The sequence below is a fragment of the Podarcis gaigeae genome (assembly GCF_964106915.1).
Source record: "Podarcis gaigeae genome assembly, chromosome: 1".
Lineage (NCBI taxonomy): Eukaryota > Metazoa > Chordata > Lepidosauria > Squamata > Lacertidae > Podarcis > Podarcis gaigeae.
In genome coordinates, this window is record NC_139678.1 from 127,975,270 (window position 1) to 127,996,804 (window position 21,535).

A 21,535-nucleotide genomic window follows, 5' to 3' on the forward strand; every position below is an offset into this window, starting at 1 on the left:
ATTTTGTTTCAAAGTATTTATGTGTGCAGGCTGACTGCTACTGTTGCCAGGCAGTTCCAGCACCTGGGTTTCCTTTTTTAAAATGTAGATTCCTCAGAGAAAGATCCTACAGTCCAATCTTAGCATAAATCCAATGCTTAAAATCCTTTTCTGCATTAAAGTGATGCACTGAATGCTCAAATCCAAATTGTAAAAGAGTTCATTCACTGCCTCCACTCCTCCTGCTCTTTGCTTTGAAGTTTAGTGTGAGCGGAAGACGGACTTCCTTTTTTTACGTCCTCCGCTTTCAGCCAAATTCAGGAGCTTTGATCTTTAAGCTTAATTAAAAGTCCTTATTACTCACGGGTTGCTGCTTTCCAAGGTGCCAATTCAAGGAAGAAAGGTCAGCGCTCACCGGCAACAGCTTTGCAGCTTCACTCCGCCGATTGCGGAACGACCCTCAGCGCCGCAGCCTCCTCCACGATCCAGAGCCCCTTACGGGGTTCCTTCTGCGTTTTGGGGGCTGCTTCTGGCGCCCGCCGGGTCCCAAGACCGCAGGCTTCTGCCGCCTGCGGTTTTCCAATGTGGGTCTCCGCTTCGCCGTAGCGGACGACCCGTTTTCGCGCGGAGCTCCCTTCCCGGTTAGGAAAGGGCAGCCATTACCCTTCGCGCCGCCTCCGGAAGCAGTACATTGTCTATATTGGGTGTGGGGATGAGGACCTACAATGGGAGCTGAAGTTCAGGAATGTCTGAAGAACCACAGATTCTCCACCTCTGATCCAGAAGTATTGATGATTATGATAAATAATCACATGCCGCTTGAATCACCCAGCAGAGAGGAACTGCGGCTTGGCCACACTGATTTTCAGCTGAGACCCCAATGCAGTGAATTATCATTTCACACACTGATCAGAAAAAAACCACAGACAGCTGTATGGAACATTGCGCTTGTCTAGCAGCCAAGACCGATGTCAGGTTTTGTCATGTGAGCGTGTCCTAAGGGTCTAGCTTTTGCAAGACACCATCTGCTAAAGTGACTTCCGATCTCTGTTCTCCGTCCAGACCTCTCTGAGCTGACGTTTCTGCCAGGCCTTAGCAGACCCCTCTGCTCTTGCGAAATAACTGCGTGGCAGCAACGTCGACAGATCTAAAGTTGGGCTGCCTTATGGAAAAAGAGTGAAACGTATCACATGGGAGGAGGAGGGCAGCGGCTTTCTCTCCAATGACTCATCATCCAAATGTTTTCGTGCTTCCAATGTCAAAGCCAGACGACAATAACTGGAGAAGGAGTTTGCGTGCTGTCACCATGCTTTTTGATTTGCATGCAGGAGAAGAAAGAGGATCTGCAAGCACAGCTCGCAAAATGCAAAGGAACTTGAGCAGTCACTGTTATGACTGAGGCACTGGATATATGCGCAGCCTAATACAAGAGGCGTCGCTAAAAAATTCATGGACATACTGTTGCCAAAGAGATCGCTTTCCTAAACAGGGTATTTTTAAAAAGACCAAGAGATGGCAAGAGATACGGTTAAGGTTGCACGGGCATTGGGCAGACTTTGTAATTCTGTATGCTGATTATCAAATAATGAAGAAATGAACCTGTGCTGCCAATTCTCGTAGTAGACCAGTAAGAAGTAAGTAAGTTAGATTCTGGAAAAAACCCAATTATTGTCAAAGTCAATCATGTGGATGTTAGCCCCAGATGGGGCAAGGGCTGCACCCATGGCAACACCCTTAATTTGGACATAAAAATCATTTTTGTATCGGAAGAAATTGTTTTCAAAAACAATGTCCAATAGTTGAATTAAGAAATGATATAGTGGAACTTGTATTTGCCTGGATCGCAATAGTTTTTCAATTGTCCCTCTTGAATGAGTTTTCTGTTTGTGGCTTCTGTAGTAGATTGTGTATCTTGTTCTCTCAATTTTTGGATTATTAATATAAGATTTAGAATGTAGAATGGTTTGGTAGAGTTTTGTGTGCCGCTTATGTGCTGCTTACTTCTTACTGGATTATCAAATAATGGCTTTTGTCATCCTATAGACCAAGGATACTGTGATACTGGACCACAAATCCCATCTCCCCTGATCACTGGTTTATGGGCGTTGGGAGTCCAGAGGGCCGTAGGCTCCCCACCCCTTCTTTGAAACGGAAACAGGTAGCCTAGATAACTTCAGTATTAATTCCTTCCCACTCTGATTAGATCTCCTTCACAAGTACTCTCATTTCCAGGTCAGCACCTTCTGCCTTTACCTCCGGGAGACATCCCAACCCTGCCTGGTTATTAAGCTCCAGGTTCTACCTAGGTAGTTTTTCTAGGCAAGTAGCAAAGGCTGAATTGCAATATGCAGCTGTGGTTATGTCATTGCTGGCAACCACAGACAGCTTTATCGTTTCGCAGAGAGTTGGCCAAAAGCCACGCAGGGTTGAAGCGCCACGAATTGTGGCAAGGAGGTGAAGATGCTCAGCTGATTTCACTAGAAATGCACTGTTATAATCACGAGGGCCTATTATTCACTTACATCAGGTCGAATGTGCCTTTCAATTATTCTAACACGGAAACACTCCTGAATTGATGCCCTCATAGCTAATACAGTGCCGCAAAAGCAATCTCATCAGAACCTTCCCTGGGGTGCAGTTCTGGGGTGAATTCTCCTTCTCTGGCTGCACTCAAACAATGCCAGTGTATTTATGCAACCGTACCATCAGGGTTCGGAAGTCAGGAACGAGTGAAGCAGAATCTGCCTAAGAAGAGGCTCTGTTATCTCCCATGGGAAGGACCCAGCCAAATCTTTGCAACCGAGGACCGTGGATATCACCTAAGAAATGTTGTTTAGTCGTGTCCGACTCTTCATGACCCCATGGACCAGAGCATGCCAGGCACTCCTGTCTTCCACTGCCTCCCGCAGTTTGGTCAAACTCATGCTGGTAGCTTTGAGAACACAGTCCAACCATCTCATCTTTTCTTTTCCAGGGAGTCTTCTCTTCTCATGAGGTGGCCAAAGTATTAGAGACTCAACTTCAGGATCTGTCCTTCCAGTGAGCACTCAGGGCTGATTTCCTTCAGAATGGATAGGTTTGATCTTCATGGGACTCTCAAGAGTCTCCTCCAGCACCAGAATTCAAAAGCATCAATTCTTCGGCGATCAGCCTTCTTTGTGGTCCAGCTCTCACTTCCATACATCACTACTGGGAAAACCACAGCTTTTACTATACGGACCTTTGTTGGCAAGGTGATGTCTCTGCTTTTTAAGATGCTGTCTAGGTTTGTCATTGCTGTTCCAGCAACTAAAATTACTGGCTAAAAATTCGTTTTAATACAGACCCAGAAAGCTTACTACTATAACTTCTTTATTGAGAGGTATACATAATTCTACATGGTTTTCTGATATTACCCTGAAACTCAGGCAAATAGGGATTGCAATCCTTCTTCTATTGGATGACTTACAAATCTTCTCTCTCATCAAGCTGAGGCTGCTAGATCATGAAATCCACAAACTCTACCCCTCCCAGCCTTTTGTATGTTCATCTGCTTACTTAGGATTGCAGCTCCACCATAGAGCCTAATTACTTTTATAATTTAGAAACTCCATCGCATCGTAGAGCTTTTATGCTAGCTCGTCTAAATGCACCCCCCTCATCTGTACTGTTTGGAAGGTTTCAAAAAATCCCCTTCCAGAACAGATTCTGTTCCTGTAATAAGAAAACACCAGATACAATACATCACATAATTTTGGATTGTTCTCTTCTCCACTCCCATCGCAGAGATCTCCTAGTGACTCCCTTACAACTCAAAACATTGATTTGCAAAGAATCTGTAATCCAGTATTTGTTGAGGGATGATACTTCTGAAACTACCAAGATTATTTCAGGGTACTTAGCCGAGATCTTTAACGCTAAATCTAAAGTTGACTGATTTATTCAATGGTGGTTATCTAGTCTTTCATATATTGTATATGTTTGGGTTATCAATGTATTTGGATGATTTTATGATTTTACTGATGTAACTAGCCTTTACTGGCATAAGTTAAAAGTTACAACTAAAAATGTAAAGCATTCTATTGCAACCAAAGCTCCAGCTTCAAACATATATACCCCAAAGTGGACTGCCAACAAATCCCATTAATCACTCATTAATCTGTCTGGAGCAGGGCGGTCCAACTTTTCATACCAAATGGGACACAAGAGTACTTTGACACGGAACCTGCCTTGTTGTGTGGGGTGGGGAGGCAAGGCCAAAATTTGATGCCTCCCCCAGCCCTCGCACTACTTTCCCAAAGCTGACAAAGTGAGGCACTGGGCTTTGGAAAGGAGGTGCAAAGCTCTGGCACGTCCGAGAACCTTCCCACCTTCTTCCCAAAGCTGGGAAACGGCTAATTAGACTTTGGGAAGGAAATTGGAGGGCTCTAGGACCCTGCCAGAGCCCCTATGCCTCCTTCCCAAAGCCCAGTGCCTTTAGGAATGCAGCTTAAGGAAAAAGTTAGGATTCCAGGTGGAGAAATCGAAGTTGGAAACAGAATTGTTAGAACCTAAGACCAAAGTACTTTCAAGAATGTATAACTTGCTGTTGAAATGGAATATACAAGATGAAATGGTTAAGTCGGCCATGATAAAGTGGGCACAGGATATTGGGCATAATATTATGTTTGAGGATTGGGAAAGGTTGTGGACCACGGGGATGAACTTCACGGCATGTAATGCTCTGAAGGAAAATGTAATGAAAATGATATATAGGTGGTACATGACCCCAGTTAAACTTGCCAAAATATGCCATGTGCCAGACAATAAATGTTGGAAATGTAAGGAAAATGAAGGAACATTCTTTCACCTCTGGTGGACTTGTCCCAGGGTGAAGGTCTTCTGGGAAATGATATATAATGAGCTGAAAAAGGTATTTAAGTATACCTTCCTTAAGAAACCAGAGGCCTTCCTCTTGGGCATTGTCGGCCAGATGGTGCCAAAGAAGGATCGAACATTCTTTTTGTACGCAACAGCAGCAGCAAGGATACTTATCGCTAAGAAGTGGAAAACTCAAGATCTACCCACGCTGGAAGAATGGCAGATGCAGCTGATGGACTATATGCAACTGGCTGAGATGACTGGCAGAATTCGAGACCTGGGAGAAGAGAGGGTTGAAGAAGATTGGAGGAAATTTAAGACTTATTTACAAAAATATTGTGATTTGGTGGAAAGTTAAGTAGGATGTTTGATCATAAATAATTGGCCACCACAAAATTGGATTGAAATGGGATGTAAAGCGAGATTAAGAGAAATAAATTTGTAGAGGACTATATTTAAATAAGCGGTTATAAAATTTGCAAACTAGATGATAAATTGCATGGAAAAAAAATTTATGATGATGAAAATGGCAGCGGGAGATGTGAGGAAGTCCAAAGAAGTTATGAAACTCTGTTGAGATAAAAGTAAGGTTGTTTATTGTCTTTGTACTCTATTCTGTAAAAACCCCTAATAAAAATTTTATTAAAAAAAAAAGGAATGCAGCTTAAGGGCTGCAGGGAATGGGAGCATCAGTTGTTGCCAGGGGCCAGAAAAAATATCCTGAGGGCCGACTGTCCTGGTCTAGTATCACCTCCTCCTTATGATGATAGGAGCATCTTTAGGGGAGGGATTTCAGAAAAACAAAGGGCTGTTTTCCCAGTTGTTTAAGAATGATTTTTAACACCATTTAAAATCTAATCCCTGTGTCAGATCCTCATTAGCTGCTGCTGTGAAATCACTAAGGCTTTTGCTCTTCAAGCCTTCAGGATTGTCTGCCTGTCCCATACCTCATGTGTTATGAGGTCATGCTATTGGAAGAAAAAAACCCCACCCTTTTGCTTGTCTTCTAGTGAGTCTTCTTGTCTTTGGCAGAGAAAAGCTTTTTATTTATCTCCATAGGAGAGAAATACATTGTCTTGGGCAGAATGCATCAGTGAGTCATGGTTGTACCTAAAGAGGCAGCCTCTAGAATCCTTTCAGTCTACGCATTCTGCTGAAAAATAGTAATGAAAAGGGGGAAAATGGATGGAGTTTCTGTAAAAATATGCTTCGTACTTCAGAGGACATAGTCAAATTGGTTCACAGATGGAAGCTCAAAATGAACCTTTTAAATCTACTGTGTTTTCTCTCTCTCTCTGCACACACACTCACAGATTACACATATGACTAATATTATCCGAATCAGCCATTGATAAACATCTTGGTTTCTAGTGGGTCTTACTAGGGCTATTTTAAAATCACACACACACACCCCATCATTTTGTTGTTGTTTAGTTGTTTAGTCGTGTCCGACTCCTCGTGACCCCATGGACCAGAGCACGCCAGGCACTCCTGTCTTCCACTGCCTCCCGCAGTTTGGTCAGGCTCATGTTTGTAGCTTCAAGAACACTGTCCAACCATCTCATCCTCTGTCGTCTCCTTTTCCTTCTGCCCTCCATCTTTCCCAACATCAGGGTCTTTTCCAGGGAGTCTTCTCTTCTCATGAGGTGGCCAAAGTATTGGAGCCTCAACTCCACGATCTGTCCTTCCAGTGAGCACTCAGGACTGATTTCCTTCAGAATGGATACGTTTGATCTTCTTGCAGTCCAGGGGACTCTCAAGAGTCTCCTCCAGCACCATAATTCAAAAGCATCAATTCTTCGGCGATCAGCCTTCTTGATGGTCCAGCTCTCACTTCCAGACATCACTACTGGGAAAACCATGGCTTTAACTGTTATGCACAAAACATTCTAATAATGGGTAAATGCTCTCCCAAAGGAGGTGTTTATTATGATAATGAAGACTGAGAGAGTTAAGATTTTCTCCACTTTTAGAATATCATTTAATCTGACAGAAGGGGACTAATTTGTTGGAATTAGTGAAATTAAATGGAATTCCAATTACAGCCTTCTGGAATCAAGCGATATATTTCATCATTACGAGTAGCCAGGATGTTGATTATAGGGAGACCACTCTTGTCACCGTCATGGCAAGAGGGATTTTCAGATTTAAATTCAAATGAATGAAGGCTTTGGAGCCTTGCAGTTGGAATGCACAGAGACCTGCAAAAAGAGAGATGCAGACTTAGGCATTGGTGCCCAAAGGTCAGGATCCTAGGCCCATGAACCAGTGACTAGGACACTAAGACATTAAACCTTTAAAGCCCATTCCTGCCACCCCAAGAATGCTGGGAACTGGTGCTTCCCTTGATGTCAGAGGTTCTCAACCTTTTTGAGTCTGCGACACCCTTGACCAACTGCATTCTTTCTGCAGCACCCCTGTGGGTCTCAGGAGCCCAGTTAGGTCCCCCCCTTGCCTGCAGAGCTGGCAGCCTCTCACCCTTTTTCAAACACCTTCGCTTGTGGAGTATTCCTTAAACCTCCTCTCCTCTCCCCTCTCCTTGGGTCTTCTGGGCAGCCGCTGTTGTCCCCCGCCCTGATCTCTGAGCTGCCCCCCTGCCCCAAAGACAGGTACCTCTTCACACTGCCCCACAGGAGCCTGGCCAGCCCCAGAGGTACCATTCGCCTGTGACACTTATAGCCAGGGCTGCTGCAACAAACAGCTGTGCAAGCCTTTGGGAGGCAGAGACGCAAGAGGGTATTAGAGGAGGGAGGGAAGGAAAGAGGGACAGAGGCCAGTGTTGCACCCCGACCATCCTTCAAGGCACCCCAGGGTGCCATGGCACACTGGTTGAAAACCACTGCCCTTGTTATGCATTCAGTGGTCTGTGGTCGGCTGAGCTCCAGTCTGGGCTAAGGAGTCTAAGCCCCTGTGTTCTGGCTCGATACATGACATCCAATCATGTAGCATTATCAGGGTTTGGGCCACCGGCATTGGCTCTTCAGCTCTGAGTTACGATTCACAGCCAATCATGTTGAGAGTGGGAGTGGACCAGGCCTTCAGAAATATATATAAGGAGTTGCTCTGCCCCTGTTGTTCCGTTACATTAGCTCAATAAGGTCTCTTGCTGTTATCCCTGTGTCTCGACTTGTAGAAGCCCACTGTTATGTACTGAGTTGAATACGATCCAAAATGCAGCAGCCTGATTGGTCCTAGAACAATAGGATTCAGAATGCAGCAGTCTGATTGGTCCTAGAACAATGCAGCATTATGGTTGGTCCGCAGGAGCCACCCAATCCAGCTCCAGGTGGAAGTGAATCTACAACCTGATGGGCCTACAAGGGAATCCCGGAATTAGCCAATCACATGGGGCCCATTGTGTAAATAATGTATATAAAGCAGATATTGTGGGGAAACTTCCATTCCTCCTCACCACTATGAGCTGAATAAAGAGCATGAAATCTCCTGTAGGCCAATCAGGTTGTGGATTCACTTCCACCTGGAGCTGGATTGGGTGGCTCCTGCGGACCAATCATACTGCTGCATTGTTCTAGGACCAATCAGACTGCTGCATTCTGAGTCCTATTGTTCTAGGACCAATCAGACTGCTGCATTTTGGATCCTATTCAACTCAGTACATAACACCCACCCTAAGCACATGCTTATTTTGCTTAAAGGTTAACCCAGCCCTGGGTGGCCCCGGTACAGTATCCCTCTGGACCACAGTGGAAACGTAAAATTGGTGGCACCAATCTGCCCATTGCTGAAATTGAGGGATCTTTTATTTCCACATGGTGGTCCTGGAAAATGATTAAGGAATATTGGGAAACTATATATAATGAATTTAAAAAGATAGGTAAAAAACTTTCCCCAAAACACCTGAGATTTTCCTCTTGGGAATGGTAACAACAGATGTCCCCCCAAAACAAAAGCGTTTGTTACTATACACCACCACCAAAGCTAGAACCTTATTGGCAGAAAGGTAGAGAACAAGTCTAGTACCCACTTAAGAAAGAATGGCAGTGTAAAATGTTTGAATATGCTGAACTGGCTGGTCTGACAAACAGGATAAGAAAAAACGAAGATAAGGAATAGGAGGAGGAATAGATAATATTTATTGACTATTTCAAGAACCAGTATAGACAAATACAGTCGTACCTTGGATCCCGAACGTCTTGCGCAGGGGCCAGCAACCTTTTTCAGCCGTGGGCTGGTCCACCGTCCCTCAGACCATGCAGTGGGCCGGACTATATTTTGGGGGGTAAAAATATGAACGGATTCCTATGCCCCACAAATAACCCAGAGATGCATTTTAAATAAAAGGACACATTCTACTCATGTAAAAACACGCTGATTGCCAGACTGTCCGCGAGCCGGACTGAGAAGGTAGTTGGGCCGTATGTTGTCCACGGGCCTTAGTTTGCCTACCCCCTGGTCTTGCAAGTCGAACGTTTTGGCTCCCAAACACTGCAAACCCAGAAGTGACTATTCCAGTTTACAAACTATTTTTGGAAGCCAAACGTCTTCCTGCAGCCAATCAGAAGCTGCGCTTTGGTTTCCAAACGTTTTGGAAGTTGAACGGACTCCATTTGACTTCCAAGGTATGACTGTACATAGCTTAGCAGGTCTTGAGTAAATCCAGCAGAGTTGAAATAAGGTATTTAATAGATAACAAATTGGATGATTAAAAAGATGTGGATTATGCGTAGTAGTAGAAAAGCAAAGGAACCAGGAAAAGTGTGGAAGGGAAGTCATAGGGTATATGTATACAGTACATGCTGTATTTGGTATGAAGTTGTAAGTGGGACAGTGGGAGCGGGGTTAAATATACTCTCTGTTCCTGTTTTTGAAAATGCAGATAAAAATTAAAAAACAAACCAACATAAAGCACCTTCTCAAGTAATAATAATAATAATAATTTTTATTTATACCCCGCCCTCCCCAGCTAAGACCAGGCTCAGGGCGGCTAACAAGCAATAATAAAAACAAGTTGAATGATTACAACTTAAAAACAAAATTAAAATACAACATTAAAATATTGAAACATTAAAATATTAAAATGTAGCCTCATCGCAGGAGGAGAAGGAAAAGAAAAAAGAAAGAGAGGGAGGGAGGGAATCAAATTGGCTCCAAGCCAGAGGCCAGGCGGAACAACTCTGTCTTACAGCCCTGCGGAAAGAGATCAGATCCTGCAGGGCCCTGGTCTCACGAGGCAGAGCGTTCCACCAGGCTGGAGCCAGTGTTGAAAAGGCCCGGGCTCTGGTTGAAGCTAACCTGACTTCCTTTGGGCCCGGGACCTCTAGGGTGTTGCTATTTATGGACCTTGAGGCTCTCCGTGGGGCATACCGGGAGAGGCGGTCCCGTAGGTACGAGGGTCCTAGGCCGTAAAGGGCTTTAAAGGTCAAAACCAGCACCTTAAATCTGACCCTGTACTCCCCGGGAGCCAGTGCAGCTGGAAAAGCACTGGGTGAATATGCTCCCATGGCAGAGACCCTGTGAGGAGCCTCGCTGCAGCATTCTGCACCCGCTGGAGTTTCTGGGACAGCTTCAAGGGCAGCCCCGCGTAGAGCGAATGACAGTAGTCAAGCCTGGAGGTAGGAAGAGGAGGAGCCTTACCAAAATCTTTTAACCCTACCACATCCAAGAGATAATTAAGTTGAGCTCCCATTAACTGCGAAGTATCACTTGGACACATTTTAGTGCTCTGGAGCAGCATCGTCATACCAGAAAGATCTGTTTTGTGAGAACACCATATAATAAGCTATCTGCAGGAGAAGTTGGCCAAAGTGTCCCCGATTGTGTTTAAATCGAGAATGAATAATTTAAGAGCTACAGTGCCATCCTTTTCCTGTTCTCACACCTAGGTTTGCCAGATTTTCAAAGGTTTGTCTGCAAGCATTTATTGAGCATGAAATTTCCTTGACATCTTGGCAACTGCTTGGGCGCGGGGTTCTTGCAGAAGAGTTGCTGAAATATGAATGAAGCCATTGACATTCTCGGGTCTGGGTGAAGACCCGGAAAGATCAAACTTTTCTGTGCACTCATATTTCTGGGCTTGTATCCACATCTCTTGGCCAATTTGAAAGTGACACACATCCTACATGAAAAGTACTTTTGAGAGGAGATATGATGCAGTTTGTCTTTATATAGGGAACCTCTCTATAATGAAAGGGACCATCTAGGCATCCTTTTTTATTGTGCCTTCTTGATTAATTGGGTTAAAGCAAAGGTTTCAGGGCAACCATACTGTTTCCAATCAACGCACGACCCAGAACATACGTAAAGTGGTACCTCGGGTTACACACGCTTCAGGTTACAGACGCTTCAGGTTACAGACTCCGCTAACCCAGAAGTAGTACCTCGGGTTAAGAACTTTGCTTCATGATGAGAACAGAAATTGTGTGGCGGTGGCGCGGCGGCCCCATTAGCTAAAGTGGTACTCATGTTAAGAACAGTTTCAGGTTAAGAACGGACCTCCAGAACGAACTAAGTTCTTAACCCGAGGTACCACTGTAGTGTAAAAAGTTACAGGATTTCAACATAACGTTCTGGGTGGTTTTTTGATCCCACTTTCCTCGTACTATTGTTTAAGAGGGACCCACCAGCTGGAAATAATGCAAGCACACTGGAGAAGCAATGCAGAACTGCTGATAAGTTGGGATGATGTCCAGCATGAATTCACCACTACTGCACTATTCTTGGGTCAACGACATGTTGCAGAATACACTGGCAAAAAACAAAACCCATCTGTAGGGGCCCCAAGTAAAAACAAAAAGATGTTTCCTGGAGGAAGAAAAGACAAGTTTATCTCTCCTTGTGCTTCTTCCTTTCAAGATTATCTTCTACGGCAGTTCTAGAAATGGAAGAATTATTTATAAGAATATCAAAATGAAATTTGCTGAGTGAAGGATTAGTTGGAAGGCTTCAACATACGGTTTGACATGGCAAATAGAAGGTCTTGCCTCCTGCCTAGCAAATCTGAGGCAGCCTCTTCATGTGACGCAATGTTCTTCATGTCTGTTCAGATCATGTGATGGTGAGTTTCTCTGTAGCCTTATTGGAGTTCACTGATTGGGTCTGCATTGCTCCGGGACAGGAGGAATGAAGTCAAATGACACCGAGGTTGATTCAAAGAAAGAGTTTATTCTGCTCTCCAGATAGCAGAAGGCACTTGCGTGGTGAGTCCACTGCAAGTCCAAAGAAATGAGAAGTTTCATGCAGTATATATATATATCCTCCAGGCACCCTCTCCCTCCTCCCCTAGGAACCTAACCACGTCAGCCTATGTACGCAGGTTGACATCACATATGTTCCTGCTCTGGTATTCTCAACCATAAAAGGATCTTCCTTCCTGTACTTCTGACCATAAAAGGATCTTCCTTCCTACTCTTATCTGGGAGGAAGAGGTCATCATCTCCGGGAACACGCTTCTGGCGTTTTCCCCGGACATCAGTCTGTGCGTCTTTTGTGGTCAGCAGATAAGATAAGGTACTGACGTGTTTTCTCTGTTCCCCTAGAGAGAGCCAGGGTCATCCCTTGCCGTGACTGATAAAGGAGAGAGCTGTGTTCTTGTTAAGCATTTGCTCAACGGCTCAAGTTTATGCATTTTACCTAAGGGAAAATAGGGATTTTGGTGCAGTTTAAAACCGCCTGCACAGTCAGTTTAGGGTTTTGGGAAACCCATTCCTTCATCTCTTTAATGGAAACTCCTTTTATGTCCCACAAGCAGACCAATAAAGGATGCACTAATTGATGACAAACACATGGGGGAATGGTGCAAAAGGCTGAAAATCTAAACCACCCTTACTATGGGGTAAGCTCCATTGAACTCAGAAATACTTACTCATTTCTGAGTAATCATGCTTAGGCTGCACAAGTAGGCACACAGCTGGAAGGAATGAGACAGTGGCGTAGCGTGGGTTGTCAGCACCCGGGGCAAGGCAAGTAATTTGCGCCCATTAACCTGTGGATTTGCGCCCCTATCCCTAACCCCCAGATGTTGCGCCCGGTGCGGCCGGCCTCCCCTGCACCCCCCCGCTACGCCACTGGAATGAGATGAACACCTTTTATATTGATTCTTAAATCTAAGAAAATCAAGTATCATAATCTAGATGACAGTTGTCCACATTAAATGTAAATCTATGTATCCCTAGCAGAGAATGAATTATTTAATTATCCCTGCATAGCTATGTCGAACAAAGTGACTTATAAAATATAAATAAGGTTTATGGAGTCTTAACTCAGTAAAAAAGAAAAGATAAAATAAACAGGATTAGCAAACAGCTTAGATTGCAGTTGTCTTCTCTATTATCCTAAGAGTTTGGATCATGAAACTTTTTACAAGCATGGAGAATCTCAGGTGGAAAAACTTACAGAGAAGCGACAAAGAGAAAGACTCTTCTTTATAAACATTTGTTTCCTTGGCTCTGAAATACATCAAGGATTGTCCCGTGTCTGGAGGTACGTGACATACAAATGGTTCATTCTTTAAGACTGAGATAATTCAAGGGGATTCAGAGGAAGCCAAACACATCAATGCAGCAGTCCTTGTATTTTGTGCTGTCTCCATGGTTACTTTCCAAACATCTTGAAATTGCCCTGGGATGTGAGGTGAAAACACACAAGGGAAGATAGCGATTGAGGTGGAGTTTTTAAGAGTTTAAGTCTTGCTGGATCAAACTACGGTCCAACTAACCCAACATTCTGTTTCAAACCAGATGAATTTGGAAGTCAGGCTAATATTCCTTGGCAAGAGGTAGGGAGGGAGAGCAAAGGGAACCCTGACTTTCTAAGATGTTTTCAAAACGTACTTCTACATTTTGGCTTTGGAGAAATCATAACATTCTATATTGCATTGCATCGCAATCCCCCCATTTCATGACTTGTTAGGACATTCTTATGGTATGTGGTTATTTTGTAAGCCGCTTACGTACTATCTTGGTTTTGAGTGGTATATAAAGCTATGAAGGAAAATAAAAGAAGGGAGAATGCTCACAAGCAAAGAATGAAGATGTAGCTGTCATGGTTAAAGGGTAAAGGTAAAGGGACCCCTGACCATTAGATCCAGTCGCGAACGACTCTGGGGTTGCAGCGCTCATCTTGCTTTATTGGCCGAAGGAGCCGGTGTACAGCTTCTGGGTCATGTGGCCAGCATGACTAAGCCGCTTCTGGCGAATCAGAGCAGCGCACGAAAACGCCGTTTACCTTCCCGCCGAAGCGGTACCTATTTATCTACTTGCACTTTGACGTGCTTTCGAACTGCTGGGTTGGCAGGAGCAGGGACCGAGCAACGGGAGCTCACCCCGTCGCGGGGATTCGAACCACCAACCTTCTGATCGGCAAGTGCTATGCTCTGTGGTTTAACTCACAGCACCACCCGCGTCCCATAGCTGTCATGGTTAACACCTTTTATATAAGCCTCTCCTTTATGGCACAGAGAGGGAATGCTTGGCTGTTTGGATAATGTGTGAAATTTACCTCTCCCTGTCCCTGAACCCTGGCCAGGTTGGCTGGGGCTGGTGGGCTTTGAAATCCACCAATATCTGGTGGATCATGGGTTAATTTAATCTACATTAATCTTTATGGTTTAATCTAAGGCTAGTAGTCCTTAGAAACATTACCTAAATCAATAGAAGTATTTGGAAACCACACGTCTATGGACTGAGCTGCCTGCCACTGCCTCCAGTACTGTGGCCACTTGTTTCATGTTGTGATGAAGCTGCTTGCGCCGTTGGAACTGGGGTTAATGGAACTTTTACACACTGTAGTGTTCCAGAAATGTTTTTAGTTTACAACCATTTTCCTCTTCAGCCTCCCTATAGAGCCAAATATATTAATCCCCCTACAAATGCCCTGATTGCATCGCAATGAAAGATTGTAACGAACAACAACGATATAAATGCTCAATTTTTAAAGAGTTCAGCTCCTATAGAAATACCGGTAATTCACATGTGTGAAATGATGCAAATATGGCAGAGGGATAAACGGGAAAGAAATCTTCCAACATTCTGGCTTTGGGGTAGCCTAATCAAAGAAAAGTTGTAGAGGTGATGAGTGATTTGCCTCAGATTTCTGAGAAAACTGAGTTCTCAGTGAGGTGGTTAATCTGCTCTGGGTTACAGAGCTTCGGATGACAATGGGCACATAACTGAATATTCCTTCTTGCAAAAATAAACCCCCGCTCACAGAAAACTAGCATGTCAGGGAGAAAGCTAAGCTAGAACCATTATCCCTGACATCTACGTTTCTTTGAGTGGGACCTTATTGAAAGAAGCAGCATTCAATCATTCATGGTAGCTCAGAGTCACACCTACAGTCTCAGACACAGGTTTGCCACCTCAGTGAAAGCCGAAATGTAGCCTTATTAGACTTTACCGATCGGTTGGGTGAGCGTTGCTCCTGGACGGGAGGAAGGAAGTCAAATGACACCGAGGTTTGGTTCAGAGAAAGAGTTTATTCTGCTCTCCGGATAGCAGAAGGCACTGCGTGAATCAGTTCACAGCAAGCACAAAAGCAATATAAATTGCATACAGTATATATATCCTCCAGGCACCCTCTCCCCCCTTCCCCAGGAATCCAGACACGTCAGCTTATACACCTAAGTTGACATCCATGACCATAAACAGATGTTCCTGTTCCTGTATTCCTTATCTTGGGGTAAGAAGGTCACCAAATCTAAGAGCACTCCTGGCGCCGTTCCCGGGCATGGGGGCCGACAAGGTCTGTGCGTCAGTGTGGTCAGGATGCAAGATAAGACCCAGACGTGCCATCCCTGCTCCACTTGGAACTGACAAGGCCATCCGTCATTACCAGCCTTCATGGACTGATAAGGGAGACGGTTATGTTTGTACAGCTGGGTTCCTGTTATACATGAGCTCAAGTTAATGGTTTTTAGCTAATGCACCCTTGGAGAAGGAGAAACAGGGATTTTGGGGCCCATTTCAGACTGACTGCACAGTCAGGTTTTAGATTTGGGAAACCCATTCCTTCAAAAGTAGAAACAATTGGGTAATCACTTTTGTTGTTTGCATATTTCACCAACGCAGTCCAGATCTGTTAGGGAGGTGCTACACATCAGCTGGACCTCTCCCTGCACGCAAATCCCTGACACAGAAGCCTAAGGAGGTAGGACAATGTGACGGAAAATAGCAATGCATGCTTTTACCTAGCAGCAATGATCAGCAATCAATCAATCCAAGGAACAGGGCTTGCAGGTAACCTTAGCAATAATCAAGCCGTTGAACCCAAAGTCCTAATTAAACTGCTCACAGGGGGCGGCAGATCCAATATTTTGGGGAAACTCTCTAGCAAGACTAGTGTACGAGGGACACACTAGGCCTGGCAGGTTGGAGCATCAGAATGCAACATGGGGAAACACTAACTGGGATGCTTTCAGACATGGAGCAAAGTGGTTTACCTGTTGTACCACATTTTTTGCTCTATAAGACTCACTTTTTGCCTCCTAAAATGTGTGTGCGTCTTATGGAGCGAATACAGGCTGTGCAGTTATCCCAGAAGCCAGAACAGCAAGAGGGATTGCTGCTTTCACTGCGCAGCGATCCCTCTTGCTGTTCTGCCTTCTGAGATTCAGAATTTTTTTTTTCTTGTTTTCCTCCTCCAAAAACTAGGTGCGTCTTGTGGTCTGGTGCGTCTTATAGAGCGAAAAATACGGTAATTCATTCTTCCCTACGAGTCGTCTGAGGATGGTTTAGTAACCTGTGACAGAGCATTCTCCTTACTTTAGCAACTTGCAGTTCTTTAGCTCCTACCATTCTCCGGTGGTGAAAATGCTACAAGTCCCAATGAGTAATATTAGTAAATTTGTAATAATTGCCTGACCATCCCGTAAAGCCTAGGTGCAATATAACTGAAGCATCGTTTCTCCCAAACGTTCTGCTTTGTGATTCTGTGCAGACTAGACCCCACACTTTGTAGGTGAACGTGTCAATATTGTTTGGCCTCTTAACGCTCAATGAAATCCGTCTTGTTTCCTGTGAACCATATGATCGGATCACCTGCCCAGGCAGCTTTTTGTTTTCAAAAGAGCATCTCTTTTCGACCCAGTTTTTCCAAATGTTTTATGTGATTAGTGTTTCTCCATTCACACGTAAAACATTTATTGGCTCCTGGGTGCATTTTGGGTAGGGGGAGCCTTCTTCCAAGTAGCTGTCTAGGGCAGATTAAAGGAGGGGAAACGATTGAAAAATGTGTGTTTGTGTGGTGGGGGCACTCTTGGAAAACAGATGAGATTTTTCTGAAAGATGGCAGACAAAGCTTGTAAATAATGAAGTGATTATGAATCAAACTGAGGGGAACTTGTTCATCACCCATCACTAAATGATGTACTGTGGTACCTCGGGTTACATACACTTCAGGTTACATACGCTTCAGGTTACAGACTCCGCTAACCCAGAAATAGTGCTTCAGGTTAAGAACTTTGCTTCAGGATGAGAACAGAAATTGTGCTCCGGCGGTGCGGGAGCAATGGGAGGCCCCATTAGCTAAAGTGGTGCTTCAGGTTAAGAGCAGTTTCAGGTTAAGTACGGACCTCTGGAACGAATTAAGTACGTAACCAGAGGTACCACTGTATGTGTGTACTGCAGATAAAGGGTTTTTCTTTTCAATTGTTAGGTGTGCTGTTCACTGTGCCAACAAAAGTTTGATACCTGGTAGTCCAAACGGCAGACTAAGGAGTGGCAAACTACCAAGGGCTCCTCAGTCCAAAAGAATAAGTGCGAAAGAGTTTGACAAAAGAACGCAAAATGCTTGTGTTAGTTGGCACCTCTTTCTTGAAATGCCTTTCCCCTTTTTTTCTGATTTAGCACTACAGTGCTAAACCAGCCACAGAGGAAACTATCTGGATGCTGCCTTATCTCTGAGCAGTTTAATTTAGAACAAGAAAGTTCCACAAAGAGGCACTTGAAAACTGCACCTTTTCCTATGTAATTGATTCTCGACTTAACATACCGAAATGAAATTTTCACAAGGGTGTTGCTCTGCTGCAGTACAGCTTTGATGGCTATAAATTCACAGCTGAATGCTGGAAAATGGCATCCAATTTTGTCCTTCCTAGTTCTTTATTGTCTTAGAAATACTAGGTGGAATTGGATATAACTTTCACGAGAACCAGTAATTAATCTTTTCTAAGACAGGTATAAACAGAACGGTAAAATCTCATTTATTCCAGAATGGTGGAAATACCTTGCACTTAGTGGACTATGTATGTATAATTTATGCAACATTGATAAATCCTAATAATCATTTAGGGATCCAGTGGATACACAATTTGAACTCAGGTAGATCAGCTGAATTCAATGTTACTATTTTCCTCCCAAGGTCATTCGTTTTCAGGTATTGGATATCTCATGCTTTGACAGGCGACAATTTAGGAGAGTGGGGAGTATTACTTATCCACTATTTCACGTGGCAAATAACGACAAAATACAAAAGCATTCTGGAAATATATGCAGCATTAAGGAACTCTGCTTGTTAACGTCTCTCCAGAGGAAAAAGATGCATTTGTTTTTCTAAACTCTAAACAGGGAGTTTGGCCTTGTTGTGGCTTTCAATAGGTTTAATGATTGAAATTATAATCCAGGAAGGCGAATGTGTAATATGAGAGGAGTTATTTAGCGGGATGCTATTTCTCTGCATACGTATTTTTACAAAGAGATCATCAGTATTCCAAATGTCATTTATCTTTGTGACAGTAATAGGTATTTCACAATTCTTGTTTTAACTTCTCTCAACAGTAGCTACATCAATTTATATTCTAGTCAATTTTATGATTATTTTTTAAGCCTCCACTGTGCAAAGGTTTTCAAACATTGGGCATGAGCTAGCCAAAGTTAAGCATGGTGAAGTCCTGTTGATTTTAACGAGAGGGTTACAACTCTGTTAGCTACCCATGGAACGTAGCACATTATAAAAATAAAAATAAATTAAAAGCATTGATTCCCACTCTCCCCAGTGGGGCTTGCTTCTAAGTAAGTATGCATAAGATTACCTTTCGTATAGGAGGGACGGGCTGACTTCAGTCTTGTGTGGTCTACCTTATTAATAGAGCCCTTGTGATCCACTGACATGTTTTGAATTAACAAAGCAAGATTGTGTGCTCAGTTAAGGCAAAATCTATGTTATGTATTCCCAAGAGCACTCTCGTTTAAGAACAAGAAAAGTGCTGTTCTGGATCAGAACAAAGGCCGGCCAAGTCTAGCAGTCTTTTGCAAGAATCCTAGTCTCCCTTCAGAAATTGGGTAGAAGCCCAGAGGCAGCACCTAGCACATTGGGGCTGGTGAATATATGTTTATTGGAAATAATAGCAGAAGCGATCTTTCCAGTCAAGATTCCAGAGGGGTAGAAGCATTAGTCTGTTGCAAGAACCAATAAATACTGTGAGTTTTAACAGATTTATTACGGCACAATCTTTTTGTGGATTAGAGCCTAGTTCCAGGCAAGACTTGCCACACATTTGGTCCCCAAACATTTATCCTGCAATAATTCTTTTACCCAGCCATAAATGTTGTGGGTTTCCCCTTTTAAAAATAAAAAAGCTCAGTCGGTAGAGCACGAGACTCTTAATCTCAGGGTTGTTGGTTTGAGCCTCATGTTGAGCAAAATATTCCTGCACTGCAGGGGATTGGACTAGATGACCCTCGTGGTCCCTCTACAATTCTATGGTACTATGTGCAATTCTCAAATTAGGATGGCTTATAGATGCATTTTTGAAAAACAACAACAGCAAGTAAGTAAATGACCCATTAAACAATAGATTGGGTTCCAGAAGGCTGTGTGCTGGTTCAAGGCCGTGTGCCAAGGGCGAAAAAGAAAAATGGCCTCATTTGCAACACATATGCCCTTTTAAAATGTGGTTCTTTTTTGTGGGGAATGTTATTGGGTTATCGTTCTTATTTTGATTAGGTATATCATAGCTCTATATTTTGATTTTGTTCTGTGAACTGCCTTGAGACATCCGGCTATAGGACGGTGTCAGGGGTTCAGAAGGAGAGACACAGGAGGGGGAGCAAATGGAGAGTGAGGAGGAGGAGTACGAGGGGGGCGCAGGCAGTGACAGTGGCCAGAGTTATTCCACAAGCCTCTCTAGCGAATCGGAGGACTCACAGAAGGGAGCGCCGGTGGCCAGAGCAAGGGAGATTCCAAGGGAGAAACCTCAAGAGGGAGGGGCCAGCGGGGAGTCTCTGAACAGCAGCTGGAGATCAGGGCCAGCGTCTCCACCAGAGCGCAGTGGGGAGGGGGAGTCCCAGGAGTCGGGACCAGTGTCCTCACCACCAGAGGGAGGAGAGGAGTCAGGTTTGGCAACACCCACATCAGGAAGCGGGGAAACGGTCAGAAGGAAAGTCACCGGCTGGGCGCGCGCGCCAAGTTCAAATGTACAGGAGCGCGGCACAGCGGGGAGCCCGGGAAGGGAGCCAGGTCCTAAAGCCCGCCGGAGGGAGGGGCAAGACTCAGGAGGCTCCGCGTCAGAGGAGTCCAGGAAGGAGGGAACCCCAGAGGGCAGAAGGACCCAACGCAGGAAAGAGCAGCGCAAGAGGTGGAGCCAGGCTAGAATCTTAAACTGGTGTGGGTGGAGCAGTGAGTCAGAGGGGACTTAGCCGGTCTAGCGTTAAGACGTGGGCCTGCGCGCCCAGAGCTTGGAAATGGAAACTAAACTTCAATAAAGACTTTTGTATATAATATCCACTGGGCGTTGGTCCTCTGTGAGCTGGGACCTAGCGGCAGTCCTGACAGTAAGTCCCCTCTCCGTTTTCACCAATTTTGCAACCTCGTGGAGTGCGGGAAAGCAGCGAGGGGTGAAGATTGGTGCTTCGCGAGCTCACGAAAAACAGGGAAATGACTACCGAAGAGAGGATAGCGAGTTTGCAAAACGCAGTGACGCAGTTGACTGCAGAAATTGCGGCTTCCAGAAAGAAAGAACAGGAAGCAGCTGCTGCCTGCCAGGATCTGCGAACCAGGTTAGAAGTGCTAAGTACACAGAGGCTCCCAGCCACCAGACCAGAAGGGATTGGGCTGGGAAACAGAGGAGGGAGCCTGGTATCTCACTTCAATGGGGACCTGCAGGAGTATCCTAACTTCCGAGCAGATGTGATTTATACATTGCAGCTGCTTGACAAAGACTTTAAAAATGAGGGAGAGAAAGTGGGATTTATTATTTCGCATTTGCGGGGGGAGGCAAAATCGTGGCTGCGCAATCTATGGAGAGACAAGGATCCAGCCCTCCAAAATGCGGCTGCCTTCATTAAAGTGATGGATGCGTGTTTTTTATCTGAGATTGATGTGGATATCGCTAGGAGGGAGATTCACGGACTGAGACAAGGTAAAGCCACTGTGAGGCAATATCATGCACGTTTTTTCGGATTGGTGAATGTACTAGCCTGGGAGAAAGAATCGCCTGCCGTCAGAGACCTGTTCTGGGAGGGGTTGAGCGGAGCTGTGAAAGATGAGATCGCAAGGGGGGGAAGACCCCAAACCACCAAGGAAGTGGTGGAACGGGCACTCTCCATTGGGGTTCGGTTGGAAGGACGCCCTTGGGGCAGGGAGGAAGGGCATTTGGGACGCACGCCAGCGAAAGGACTGCCTCCCTTCCCCAAGGAGGCGGCGCGCGCTCGATCCATGCCTCCGCTGGGAGGGGGAGAGGAGCCGATGGAGATAGGTGGTGCTAAGGCTCACTCCACAGTCGGAGCCCTAACTCCGGGAGCAGTCAAGATGAAGCCTCCTAGAG

General features: G+C 44.8%; 1 protein-coding gene and 1 long non-coding RNA gene across 2 annotated transcripts in view; one reads left to right on the plus strand and one right to left on the minus strand.

The window, feature by feature from the left end:
* Window positions 1–21,535, minus strand: part of LOC310833437 — a 309,440-nt gene that overhangs the window by 28,825 nt on the left and 259,080 nt on the right. The gene's annotated exons all lie outside the window — the stretch shown is intronic.
* The window catches only part of ABI2 (abl interactor 2), an 82,932-nt gene continuing 62,885 nt past the window's right edge, over window positions 1,489–21,535 (plus strand). The window contains exon 1 of the mRNA XM_083709748.1: window positions 1,489–1,613. The gene's annotated coding sequence lies outside the window, so the exon portion shown is untranslated. The remainder of the gene's footprint in view (window positions 1,614–21,535) is intronic.